The sequence below is a fragment of the Rana temporaria genome, chromosome 4 (genome assembly GCF_905171775.1).
Source record: "Rana temporaria chromosome 4, aRanTem1.1, whole genome shotgun sequence".
Lineage (NCBI taxonomy): Eukaryota > Metazoa > Chordata > Amphibia > Anura > Ranidae > Rana > Rana temporaria.
Window position 1 is genome coordinate 463,153,659 of NC_053492.1, and position 14,635 is coordinate 463,168,293.

Below are 14,635 nucleotides of genomic sequence, written 5' to 3' on the forward strand. Positions count from 1 at the left end.
TCGGTATATGTCGGCGGCGGATTCAAACACAGCGCGGGAAGCGAGTATCGGCGTATATCGCGCACCCATGATTTTGCCCTGATTTTAAGGGCAAAAAAGTGCGCGGTATATGCCGATAAATACGGTAGTTATAGATATAACATTATTGGTAGGTAAAAAGAATGCTGGATAAACAGACAAATGGTTAAGATAGATAGAAAGATAGATAGATAGATAGATAGATAGATAGATAGATAGATAGATAGATAGATAGATAGATAGATAGATAAAAATAGATATACATATGAAATTATTGATAGGTAAAAAGAATGCTGGATAGGCAGACAAATAGTTAGATTAATGCAGAGAGATTGAAAGATAGATAGATAGATAGATAGATAGATAGATAGATAGATAGATAGATAGATAGATAGATAGATAGATAGATAGATAGATAGATAGATAGAGATATAACATTATTGATAGGTAAAAAGAATGCTGGATAGACAGACAAATAGTTAGATTAATGCAGAGAGATTGAAAGATAGATAGATAGATAGATAGATAGATAGATAGATAGATAGATAGATAGATAGATAGATAGATAGAGATATAACATTATTGATAGGTAAAAAGAATGCTGGATAGACAGACAAATAGTTAGATTAATGCAGAGAGATTAAAAGATAGATAGATAGATAGATCGATAGACCATTAGATAGATAGATAGATAGATAGATAGATAGATAGATAGATAGATAGATACAAATAGATATACATATGAAATTATTGATCGGTAAAAAGAATGCTGGATAGGCAGGCAAATAGTTAGATTAATGCAGAGAGATTGAAAGATAGATAGATAGATAGATAGATAGATAGATAGATAGATAGATAGATAGATAGATAGATAGATAGATAGATAGATATAGAGATAGATAGATAGATAGATAGATAGATAGATAGATAGATAGATAGATAGATAGATAGATAGATAGATAGATAGATAGATAGAGATATAACATTATTGATAGGTAAAAAGAATGCTGGATAGACAGACAAATAGTTAGATTAATGCAGAGAGATTAAAAGATAGATAGATAGATAGATAGATAGATAGATAGATCACTGAGGTGAGAGACCCTGGCACCCCTAGCTGACTCCCATCTCCCCTCCCCCATGTAACCTGTCCCAGAGGCTGCATTGATGGGCACTGGAGTTGGCTTCACTGATGGGCACTGGTGAGGTTGCATTGAAATACCAGATGGGCCATGGATGGTGAGCTGATTCGGCGGTTCAATGGGCCACTTGACTTGCCCCCCAGGCCTAACGCTGCCAGCCCTCCCCTGCACCGACTGGTGACAGAATGTATAAAAACAGTAAAGATTGCTCAGCAAATTTTTCATGTTATAGACACTCAATTAGGCGATCTTTGATGTAAAGCCTTTGTTTAGTCATATGATCGTCTTATATTATAACAAAGACTTCACTATTTCTTATTCAAGTAATGTCAGTACAGAGATCAGTAATCATCAAACAATCAGATGTTTGTCTTTAATGTCAAATCACTGAATAAAATCCTAACTGGTCACTGCGGGTTGTCTATTGCTTTTTATTTTCTTCTTTTCTAGGATAAGCTTCCATGGGAACATTCATACCCAATATTCTGGGATCTTTGAGTGACTGTCCCTGGATATTATTGCTCTGACAAAGCACAGACACCCCTGGGAGTTCAGAGATATTGTGGCCTTTAAAAAGCAGGTGTTAAAGTGCAGTTCAGTGTACCGTTCTGCCTTATCTATATTAGTCCCTTGATAAGAAGCTTGTGAGATGACAAAGAACACTTGACTAATGCACACATGCTTATTTAAGAACCTACAAATATCTTCTGCAGCAAGAAGAAAAGATGAACAAAGGGAAGGTTTACCACTTTGGCTTGACTTAAAGGGTTATTAAAGGAATTTTGTTTTTCCTTTAAAATAACAAACATATCATACTTACCTCCGCTGTGCAGTTCGTTTTGCACAGAGTGGCCCCGATCCACGTCTTCTGGGGTCCCTCGGCGGCTGTCTCTCGTTCTCCCTGCAAGTACTGACCACAGTCATGCGAGAGAGCTTGCATGGTGGTAAGTAATTGCGGGCGCGCTCCCGTGATACAGCGAGCGGTCATAGCTGCTCACTGTATCACTCGGCCTCGCCCCTCGGCGCGCCGTGTCACTGGATGTGATTGACAGCCGCGCCAGTGGGAAGAATGCCCCTTACATTGGTGATCAGTGGGAAGAATGCCCCTTACATTGGTGATCAGTGGGAAGAATGTCCCTTACATTGGTGATCAGTGGGAAGAATGCTCCTTACATTGGTGATCAGTGGGAAGAATGTCCCTTACATTGGTGATCAGTGGGAAGAATGTCCCTTACATTGGTGGTGAGTGGGAGGAATACTCGTTACATTGGTGATCAGTGGGAAGAATGTCCCTTACATTGGTGATCAGTGGGAAGAATGTTCCTTACATTGGTGATCAGTGGGAAGAATGCTCCCTTACATTGGTGATCAGTGGGAAGAATGTCCCTTACATTGGTGATCAGTGGGAAGAATGTCCCTTACATTGGTGATCAGTGGGAAGAATGTCCCTTACATTGGTGATCAGTGGGAAGAATGTTCCTTACATTGGTGATCAGTGGGAAGAATGTCCCTTACATTGGTGATCAGTGGGAAGAATGTTCCTTACATTGGTGATCAGTGAGAAGAATGCTCCTTACATTGGTGATCAGTGAGAAGAATGTCCCTTACATTGGTGATCAGGGGGAAGAATGTTCCTTACATTGGTGATCAGTGAGAAGAATGTCCCTTACATTGGTGATCAGTGGGAAGAATGCTCCTTACATTGGTGATCAGTGAGAAGAATGTCCCTTACATTGGTGATCAGGGGGAAGAATGTTCCTTACATTGGTGATCAGTGAGAAGAATGTCCCTTACATTGGTGATCAGTGGGAAGAATGCTCCCTGACATTGGTGATTAGCAGGAAAAATCTCCTTTACATTGGTGGTCAGGGGAACTAGGGCCCAGATTCACAAATGAGATACGACGGCGTTTCTCCTGATACTCCGTCTTATCTCTGTTTCTATCTATGCGACTGATTCATAGAATCAGTTACGCATAGATAGCCAGAAGATCCGACAGGTGTAATTGTTTTACACTGTCGGATCTTAGGATGCAGTACCGCGGCCGCCGCTGGGGGGAGTTTGCGTCGTAAACCAGCGTCGGGTATGCAAATTAGGAGTTACGGCGGATCCACAACGGTTTTTCGCGTTCGCTACGTCGCCGCTAGTCTAGTTTCCCGTCGCAAAGTTAGTCGTTTTTTTTGGTGCCCTAACTTTAGTCAGCAAGTGTATTCCTTTCTAAAGTATGGCCGTCGTTCCCGCGTCGAAATTCAAAATTTAACGTAGTTTGTGTAAGCCGTCCAGGAATACGGAAGTACGCTACGCGCGTCGCCGTTCAAAAAAATGACGTCACGGCGGGCAAAGCACGGCGGGAGTTAAGAAACGGAGCATGCGCAGTAGGTCCGGCGCGGGAGCGCGCCTAATTTAAATGGCACACGTCCATTTGAATTGGCCTGCCTTGTGCCGGAGGCGTAGTTTTCATCGCAAGTGCTTTGTGAATCAGGCACTTGCGATGAAAAATTGCGGCGGTGTAACGTATCTAGGATACGTTACGCCGCCGCGATCCTACGTGAATCTGGCCCAATGTTCTTTACATTGGTGGTCAGTAGAAAGAATGCCCCTTACAGTGGTGGTCAGAATACCGACCTTAGAGACAGTGAAAAAGATTATTGGTGTCATGATGCTGAGTGGCACTGGCCTCAAAACTATGCAGGCATCATCGAATGCAATGAATGGAAGATCAATCAACCACAGCTCAAGGAACCCCTAACAACCTCTGGAGCAACCCTGGTTGGCAATGGCTGCTCTATAGCATAGGAGATCTTCTTCACTCCCTGCTTGACTGGCAGTGAGATAGGCAGAATAATTCTCCCATTTTCTCTTGAAACCTTTTGGGCTGGAAGTGAATGTGGCGTTGGCTGTCTGAGCCCAGTTACATATACTGTGCGGGGCCGTCTTTAAGGCAGGGCAAAAGGGGAAGCTGCCTTGGGCCCTGTCATTGTTGTGGCGCCCAAAGCAACTGCCTCATACTTGTCAACTATCCCAGTTTAAATTCCCTTGTCCCTTGAAGTTTTAGTCCTGTGCTGTGTCCTGATATCTCAGTGTGAAGTGCTGCTACCAATGCTGCCCAGCTCTGTCCTATTGTTGTGTACAGATGACTCACCTGCAGACCCTGTGTTTACATGTAAATAACCATCATTCATTGTAAATAGCTGAGGCCGGCAGCATTCATATATAAATGAAAGCGGCATTCATATGTCCCTCTGCAGTGAAGAGATGATGTGCTGTAACCTCTAGCAACCAATCAGTGAGCAGTATTACTGTACAGTAATCTCTAGCAACCAATCAACAAGAAGAAATAATGTGCTGTAACCTCTAGCAACTAATCAATGAGCCATAATGTGTGCTGTAACCTTTAGCAACCAGTCAGTAAGTGGTAATGATAAGCTGTATCCTCTAGCAACCAGTCAGTAAGTGATAATGATATGCTGTAACCTCTGGCAACCAATCACAATCACTGCCTGATTTGATACAGTAAACTGATTTCAATGCCCTGTACACACGATCGGTTCGTCTGATGAAAACGAACCGTTTTCATCGGACGAACCGATCGTGTGTGGGCCCCATCAGTTTTTTCCCATCAGTGAAAAAAAATAGAACCTGTTTTAAAATTTTTGTATGGTTAAAAAACCGATCGTCTGTGGGGAAATCCATCGGTCAAAAATCCACGCATGCTCAGAATCAAGTCGACGCATGCCCCGAAGCATCGAACTTAATTTTTCTCAGCACGTCGTTGTGTTTTACGTCACCGCGTTCTCACACAAACGGAATTTTAACTGATGGCGGCGTGTAGGCAAGACTGATGAAAGTCCGCTTCATCGGATATCTGATGAAAAAATCCATCGGTCCGTTTTCATCAGATATCCGATCGTGTGTACAGGGCATTAGTCTAGCTGATATTTATTGTATGTCTCAGGTGGAGAGCAAAATTGCATGGGGGGGGGGAGATTTTTTTGCCCAGAGTCCAATCAACATTAAAGACGGCCCTGGCACTATTAGGTAGATTCAGGTACGTTCGCGTAACTTTGCGGCGGCGTAGCTTAAGGAATTTAAGCTACGCCGCCGTAAGTTAGCGAGGCTAGTACATGATTCACAATGTACTTGCCTGCTAAGTTACGTCGGCGTAGCCTGAATCGGCGGGCGTAAGGGCGCCTAATTCAAATGTGTTTGAGGGGGGCGTGTTTTATGTTAATGGCGCTTGACCTCGCGTTTTTTACGTTTTTTTTGTTACTGCGCATGCGCCGGGCGCCTACACTTCTCAGTGTGCATTGCGGCTAAGTACGCCGCACGGGCCTATTGATTTTGACGTGGATGTAAACTACGTAAATCCCGATTCACGAACGAATCACGCAAACGACGTAAAAAATTTGAATTTCGACGCGGGAACGACGGCCATACTTGACATTACTATTCCACTAGGGCCTAGCTCTAACTTTACGCGGCCTATCTCTTACGTAAACGGCGTAAAAGTACTGCGTCGGCCGGGCGTACGTCCGTGAATCAGCGCATCTCCTCATTTACATATTCTACGCCGACCGCAATGGAAGCGCCACCTAGCGGCCATCCAAAATATTGCAATCTAAGATAGGACGGCTTGGGCCGTCGTATCTTAGATATGTTTAAGCGTATCTCTGTTTGAGCATACACTTAAACATAAGTCGGCGTAGATTCTGAGTTAGGTCGGCTTATCTACTGATAAGCCGGCCTAACTCTTTCTGAATCTACCTATTTGTGTTAATTATCTTTCTCTAATTTGTAGAGCGCCATGTTTTTTTTTTTACAGCGATACACTTAAGAGAACGCATCTGGAATTTTTAATGGTGTACACCCAATACTTTTCCCATTTTGTTGCTGCTCTCTATTTAACTTATTAGCATAATGTGTTTCTGAGTCTATATATATATATAAAATAATCCTTTAAAAAATACCTAACTTATACGTACCATTCTCAGCTTGGAGCATATTTATATTCAGTGACAGACAGATTGACCTTTGGCTCAGATTTAAGACCACTAGACATGATACAAATGTAGCAGGCAGACAATAAAGGCAAATTCTCAGTTATTTCAAGCATGATCTTATCTCTAAAAAATGTAAGGGAATGTATAATGTTGTTCAGGACTCAAAAAGTCAAGTTTTAAGATATTTTTTTTTAAAATTCCCAGATAAACATGAAATAACATATACAAATATGTCAATTTTTAGTCTGAAGTTAAAGCTTTAAGCACTTTTTTCACACATATTGCCATCAATTCTTACTTACTTTGTTGAAAATAAAGGCCCAGATTCTCAACCGAGATACGACGGCGTATCTCCAGATACGCCATCGTATCTCTGCGTTGAGCCGTCGTATCTATGCGACTGATTCTTAGAATCAGTTACGCATAGATATCCATTAGATCCGACAGGCGTAAGTCTCTTACGCCGTCGGATCTCAAGTGCATTTTTTTTTGCATTGCTAGGTGGCACTTCCGTCGAAATCCGCGTTGAGTATGCAAATTAGCTAGATACGCAAATTCCCGAACTTACGCGCGGCCGACGCAGTAAAGTTACAACGTTTACGTTAGGCTTTTCCCGACGTAAAGTTGCCCCTGCTATATGAGGCGCATCCAATGTTAAGTATGGCTGTCGTTCCCGCGTCAAAATTTAAAAAAGTTACGTTGTTTGCATAAGTCGTCCGTGAATAGGGCTGGACGTCATTTACGTTCAGGTCGAAACCAATGACGTCCTTGCGACGTCATTTGGAGCAATGCACACTGGGATATTTTACGGACCCTATTTTTCTTCCGTCCGGTGGAACGGATCGGATGCAGCCAGACAGACGGTCCGTCTGCATCCGATTCCCCATAGGGGAGAGCGGAGAAGAGACAGGGTGGTCTCTGCACTGTGTGCGGGGACCGCCCTATCCGCCGACAGCTCAGCGGGGATGACAGATGATCCCCGCTGAGCTTTTGCGGACACACGGAGCGGACACAAAAACGGTCCGCTCCGTGTGAAAGGACCCTTAGTGTTGCGGTGCGTTATTTCTTTTTAAGGATGTTCCAAACAGTTGATTTGGCCACACCTAATGTTTTTGCTATCTCCCTGATGTTTTTTTTTTTTCAGCCTAATGATGGCTTGCTTCACTTATAGTGACAGCTCTTTGGATCTCATATTGAGAGTTGACATCAACAGATTCCAAATCCAAATAGCACACTTGAAATTAACTCTGGACCTTTTATCTGCTCCTTGTTAATGGGATAATGAGGGAATAACACACACCTGGCCATGGAACAGCTGAGCAGCCAATTGTCCCATTACTTTTGGTCCCTTAAAAAGTGGGAGGCACATATACAAACTGTTGTACACCGGTCACCTGATTTGGATGTAAATACCCTCAAATTAAAGCTGAAAGTCTGCAGTTAAAGCACATCTTGTTCGTTTCATTTCAGATCCATTTGTGGCGGTGTATAGAGCCAAAAAGATTAGGATTGTGTCGATGTCCCAATATTTATGGCCCTGACCAGGGGTGGACTGACAACTCATGGGGCCCCCAGGCAATAGAAGATTATGGGGCCCCCAGGCTTACAGATGGCCACCACGCCAGGAGGCAGTGCAGAGGCGGGCAGCTAAAATCTCAGAATTTTACCATCAAAAGCATGCCGGTTTCGGAAATATCAGGGACAGATGTAAAATAAACACAGATTTTTGCATACTGTCCCTGGTTTTATTGAGGCTGGCAACCCTGATGGGGCCCCCTAGAGGCATGGGGCCCTCGGGCAGTGCCCGGGAGTCCCAATGGTCAGTCCGCCCCTGGACCTGACTGTAGGTGGCACTGACTGATGGCTGGCACTGATAGGCTGCACTTATGGGCATTGATGGATGGCACTGATGGGCAGGCACTGACAGGCACTGAAATGCAGCACTGATTGGCAATTGCTGGCCTGGCATAATAAATTAAGTGAATGATGAGAGAAAAGGATGGATTTTGCAATGCTACACTGTATATTCTGCAATGCCCATCTTGGTACACCTTACACTTGGCAGCAGTAAGCATCAGTGGACATCTTGTTACACCCAGCCTGAACTATATGAGCTGGGTGTAACAAGATATCCGCTGCTGGCTTACTACGGCCGAGTGCAGGGTGTACCAAGATGGGCGTCGTGATGTTCAACCTCTGACAGAGACACGAAACGTCACTTCCGCTACGGAATGTGACGTCCCTTACCTTCCGCTCTGCACTCTCCGCCCACTGACTTCCGGTTGTGGGCAATGCCGCCTCTTCCTTCCCAGGTATCGGATTAGGCTTTGGGAGCATTTGTTTCGAGTACAAGTACTCATGCAAATGCTCGATATCGGCACCGATACTAGATCGGTATCAATGCAACCCTAGTTTCAATGTTGTTAGGGTGGTCCGAGCTGCTTGGCCATTTAATCATTGTAAAAACCATCCAGGAAAAAACTTCAAGAAAAATGCTAACCATACACATGGCAAATTTCAGGCAAATTTGGTCACTTTCAACCAAGTTTAAGTGTTAGAAAAAAACTCATCTATAGAGGTTCTGAATATCAGTGGTGGTGCGTCCATAGTGGGCTCAGGAGCGCCGCCCCCCTCTCTCCTGCACACCCGTCACTCAACAATAGATAGATTCTTGCATTGCATGAATCTATCTATTGTCACCGCTGCCGCCCACTATTCAGGTGTCCGGCCCCCTTTTGAGCGCCAGCCATCTGAATTACAGCGGTGGGTGTGTTTTGGAAGTGCCTGATTAGAGCCATAGGCTCTAATAGGCTTCCTGATTAGAGCCTGTGGGCTCTAATCGGCTTCCAAATGGTTAAACAGAGGGCGCATGGCTGTGCGTTCCCTGTTTAAATAATGCTGTGTTAAGGAATCGCTTCCCTAACACTGACCCGCCTCTTAGCCAATCAGGTGCACCGGGTCTGGTTACCGGTCACCTGACTGGCTGAAGCGACAGGCGAGCAGAGATGACATTGAGGACTCGGAGGGAGCGTGGAGGAGGACGGCGCTGACCCGAAAAAGGTAAGAGCCGGGGCGGGGGGGGGGGGGGGGGGGGAAGGTGACTGTATTTGAGGGGGAAAACTGTCTGTATTTGAGGGGGAAACTGGCTGTATTTGAGGGGGAAACTGGCTGTATTTGAGGGGAAAAATGGCATCATTTGAGGGGGCAAACTGGCTGTATTTGAGGGGACAAACTGGCTGTATTTGAGGGGGAAACTGGCATAATTTGATGGGGAAAACTGGCTGTATTTGAGGGGAAAACTGGCTGTATTTGAGGGGGAAACTGGCTGTATTTGAGGGGGAAACTGGCATTATTTGAGGGGGAAACTGGCTGTATTTGAGGGGGAAACTGGCTGTATTTGAGGGGAAAACTGGCATCATTTGAGGGGGCAAACTGGCTGTATTTGAGGGGGCAAACTGGCTGTATTTGAGGGGACAAACTGGCTGTATTTGAGGGGGAAACTGGCATAATTTGATGGGGAAAACTGGCTGTATTTGAGGGGAAAACTGGCTGTATTTGAGGGGGAAACTGGCTGTATTTGAGGGGAAAACTGGCTGTATTTGAGGGGGAAAACTGGCTGTATTTGAGGGGAAAACTGTCTGTATTTGAGGGGGCAAACTGGCTGTATTTGAGGGGGCAAACTGGCTGTATTTGAGGGGGCAAGCTGGCTGAATTTGAGGGGACAAACTGGCATCATTTGAGGGGGGAAACTGGCTGTATTTGATGGGGAAAACTGGCTGTATTTGAGGGGGCAAACTGGCCGTATTTGAGGGGGAAACTGGCATCATTTGAGGGGGCAAACTGGCTGTATTTGAGGGGGCAAACTGGCTGTATTTGAGGGGGAAACCGGCATCATTTGAGGGGGCAAACTGGCTATATTTGAGGGGGAAAACTGGCTGTATTTGAGGGGGAAACTGGCTGTATTTGAGGGGCAAACTGGCATCAATTCAGGGGGAAAACTGGCATCATTTGAGGGGGCAAACTGGCTGTATTTGAGGGGGAAACTGGCATCATTTGAGGGGGAAAACTGACTGTATTTGAGGGGGAAAACTGGCTGTATTTGAGGGGGCAAAGTGGCTGTATTTGAGGGGGAAAACTGGCTGTATTTGAGGGGCAAACTGGCATTATTTGAGGGGGAAAACTGACTGTATTTGAGGGGGAAAACTGGCTGTATTTGAGGGGAAAACTGGCTGTATTTGAGGGGGAAAACTGGCTGTATTTGAGGGGGAAACTGGCTGTATTTGAGGGGGCAAACTGGCTGTATTTGAGGGGGCAAACTGGCTGTATTTGAGGGGGAAAACTGGCTGTATTTGAGGGGGGAAAACTGGCTGTATTTGAGGGGGAAACTGGCTGTATTTGAGGGGGAAAACTGGCTGTATTTGAGGGGCAAACTGGCATTATTTGAGGGGGAAAACTGACTGTATTTGAGGGGAAAACTGGCTGTATTTGAGGGGGCAAACTGGCATCATTTGAGGGGGAAAACTGACTGTATTTGAGGGGGCAAACTGGCATAATTTGAGGGGGAAAACTGACTGTATTTGAGGAGGCAAACTGGCATCATTTGAGGGGGAAAACTGGCTGTATTTGAGGGGGCAAAGTGGCATTATTTGAGGGGGAAAACTGACTGTATTTGAGGGGGAAAACTGGCTGTATTTGAGGGGCAAACTGGCATTATTTGAGGGGGAAAACTGACTGTATTTGAGGGGGAAAACTGGCTGTATTTGAGGGGGAAACTGGCTGTATTTGAGGGGGAAAACTGGCTGTATTTGAGGGGCAAACTGGCATTATTTGAGGGGGAAAACTGACTGTATTTGAGGGGGAAAACTGGCTGTATTTGAGGGGGAAACTGGCTGTATTTGAGGGGGCAAACTGGCTGTATTTGAGGGCAAACTGGCTGTATTTGAGGGGGAAAACTGGCTGTATTTGAGGGGGCAAACTGGCTGTATTTGAGGGGGAAAACTGGCTGTATTTGAGGGGGAAAACTGGCTGTATTTGAGGGGGAAAACTGGCTGTATTTGAGGGGGAAAACTGGCTGTATTTGAGGGGGAAAACTGGCTGTATTTGAGGGGCAAACTGGCATTATTTGAGGGGGAAAACTGACTGTATTTGAGGGGAAAACTGGCACCATTTGAGGGGGAAAACTGACTGTATTTGAGGGGGAAAACTGGCTGTATTTGAGGGGGCAAAGTGGCTGTATTTGAGGGGGACAACTGGCTGTATTTGAGGGGCAAACTGGCATTATTTGAGGGGGAAAACTGACTGTATTTGAGGGGGAAAACTGGCTGTATTTGAGGGGGAAAACTGGCTGTATTTGAGGGGGAAACTGGCTGTATTTGAGGGGGAAACTGGCTGTATTTGAGGGGGCAAACTGGCTGTATTTGAGGGGGCAAATTGGCTGTATTTGAGGGGGAAAACTGGCTGTATTTGAGGGGGAAAACTGGCTGTATTTGAGGGGGAAAACTGGCTGTATTTGAGGGGCAAACTGGCATTATTTGAGGGGGAAAACTGACTGTATTTGAGGGGAAAACTGGCTGTATTTGAGGGGGCAAACTGGCATCATTTGAGGGGGCAAACTGGCACCATTTGAGGGGGAAAACTGACTGTATTTGAGGGGGAAAACTGGCTGTATTTGAGGGGGCAAAGTGGCTGTATTTGAGGGGGAAAACTGGCTGTATTTGAGGGGCAAACTGGCATTATTTGAGGGGGAAAACTGACTGTATTTGAGGGGGAAAACTGGCTGTATTTGAGGGGCAAACTGGCATTATTTGAGGGGGAAAACTGACTGTATTTGAGGGGGAAAACTGGCTGTATTTGAGGGGGAAAACTGGCTGTATTTGAGGGGAAAACTGGCTGTATTTGAGGGGGAAAACTGGCTGTATTTGAGGGGGCAAACTGGCTGTATTTGAGTGGAAAAACTGGCATCATTTGAGGGGGCAAACTGGCTGTATTTGAGGGGGAAAACTGGCTGTATTTGAGGGGGAAACCGGCATCATTTGAGGGGGCAAACTGGCTGTATTTGAGGGGGAAAACTGGCTGTATTTGAGGGGGAAAACTGGCTGTATATGAGGGGGCAAACTGGCTGTATTTGAGGGGGAAAACTGTCTGTATTTGAGGGGGAAACTGGCTGTATTTGAGGGGGCAAACTGGCATCATTTGAGGGGGAAAACTGACTGTATTTGAGGGGGCAAACTGGCACCATTTGAGGGGGAAAACTGACTGTATTTGAGGGGGAAAACTGGCTGTATTTGAGGGGGCAAAGTGGCTGTATTTGAGGGGGACAACTGGCTGTATTTGAGGGGCAAACTGGCATTATTTGAGGGGGAAAACTGACTGTATTTGAGGGGGAAAACTGGCTGTATTTGAGGGGGGAAACTGGCTGTATTTGAGGGGGAAACTGGCTGTATTTGAGGGGGCAAACTGGCTGTATTTGAGGGGCAAACTGGCATTATTTGAGGGGGAAAACTGACTGTATTTGAGGGGGAAAACTGGCTGTATTTGAGGGGGAAAACTGGCTGTATTTGAGGGGGAAACTGGCTGTATTTGAGGGGGCAAACTGGCTGTATTTGAGGGGGCAAAGTGGCTGTATTTGAGGGGGAAAAATGGCTGTATTTGAGGGGCAAACTGGCATTATTTGAGGGGGAAAACTGACTGTATTTGAGGGGGAAAACTGGCTGTATTTGAGGGGCAAACTGGCATTATTTGAGAGGGAAAACTGACTGTATTTGAGGGGGAAAACTGGCTGTATTTGAGGGGGAAAACTGGCTGTATTTGAGGGGGAAAACTGGCTGTATTTGAGGGGGCAAACTGGCTGTATTTGAGTGGGAAACTGGCATCATTTGAGGGGGCAAACTGGCTGTATTTGAGGGGGAAAACTGGCTGTATTTGAGGGGGAAACCGGCATCATTTGAGGGGGCAAACTGGCTGTATTTGAGGGGGAAAACTGGCTGTATTTGAGGGGGAAAACTGGCTGTATTTGAGGGGGAAACTGGCTGTATTTGAGGGGGCAAACTGGCTGTATTTGAGGGGGAAAACTGTCTGTATTTGAGGGGGAAACTGGCTGTATTTGAGGGGGCAAACTGGCTGTATTTGAGGGGGAAAACTGGCTGTATTTGAGGGGCAAACTGGCATTATTTGAGGGGGAAAACTGACTGTATTTGAGGGGGAAAACTGGCTGTATTTGAGGGGGCAAACTGGCTGTATTTGCGGGGGCAAAGTGGCTGTATTTGAGGGGGAAAACTGGCTGTATTTGAGGGGAAAACTGGCTGTATTTGAGGGGGAAAACTGGCTGTATTTGAGGGGCAAACTGGCATTATTTGAGGGGGAAAACTGACTGTATTTGAGGGGGAAAACTGGCTGTATTTGAGGGGAAAACTGGCTGTATTTGAGGGGGAAAACTGGCTGTATTTGAGGAGGCAAACTGGCTGTATTTGAGGGGGAAACTGGCATCATTAGAGGGGGTAAACTGGCTGTATTTGAGGGGGAAAATTGGCTGTATTTGAGGGGGAAACCGGCATCATTTGAGGGGGCAAACTGGCATCATTTGAGGGGCAAACTGGCTGTATTTGAGGGGGGAAACTGGCTGTATTTGAGGGGGGAAACTGGCTGTATTTGAGGGGGAAAACTGGCTGTATTTGAGGGTGAAACTGGCTGTATTTGAGGGGGCAAACTGGCTGTATTTGAGGGGGAAAACTGGCTGTATATGAGGGGGCAAACTGGCTGTATTTGAGGGGGAAAACTGTCTGTATTTGAGGGGGCAAACTGGCTGTATTTGAGGGGGCAAACTGGCTGTATTTGAGGGGGAAAACTGGCTGTATTTGAGGGGCAAACTGGCATTATTTGAGGGGGAAAACTGACTGTATTTGAGGGGGGAAACTGGCTGTATTTGAGGGGAAAACTGGCTGTATTTGAGGGGGAAAACTGGCTGTATTTGAGGGGGAAACTGGCATCATTTGAGGGGGCAAACTGGCTGTATTTGAGGGGGCAAACTGGCTGTATTTGAGGGGGCAAACTGGCTGTATTTGAGGGGCAAACTGGCTGTATTTGAGGGGCAAACTGGCTGTATTTGAGGGGGAAACTGGCATAATTTGAGGGGGCAACTGGCTGTATTTGAGGGGGGAAACTGGCTGTATTTGAGGGGGAAACCGGCATCATTTGAGGGGGCAAACTGGCATCATTTGAGGGGGAAAACTGGCTGTATTTGAGGGGGAAAACTGGCTGTATTTGAGGGGGCAAACTGGCTGTATTTGAGGGGGCAAACTGGCTGTATTTGAGGGGGAAAACTGGCTGTATTTGAGGGGGCAAACTGGCTGTATTTGAGGGGCAAACTGGCTGTATTTGAGGGGGAAACTGGCATAATTTGAGGGGGAAAACTGGCTGTATTTGAGGGGGAAACCGGCATCATTTGAGGGGGCAAACTGGCATCATTTGAGGGGGAAA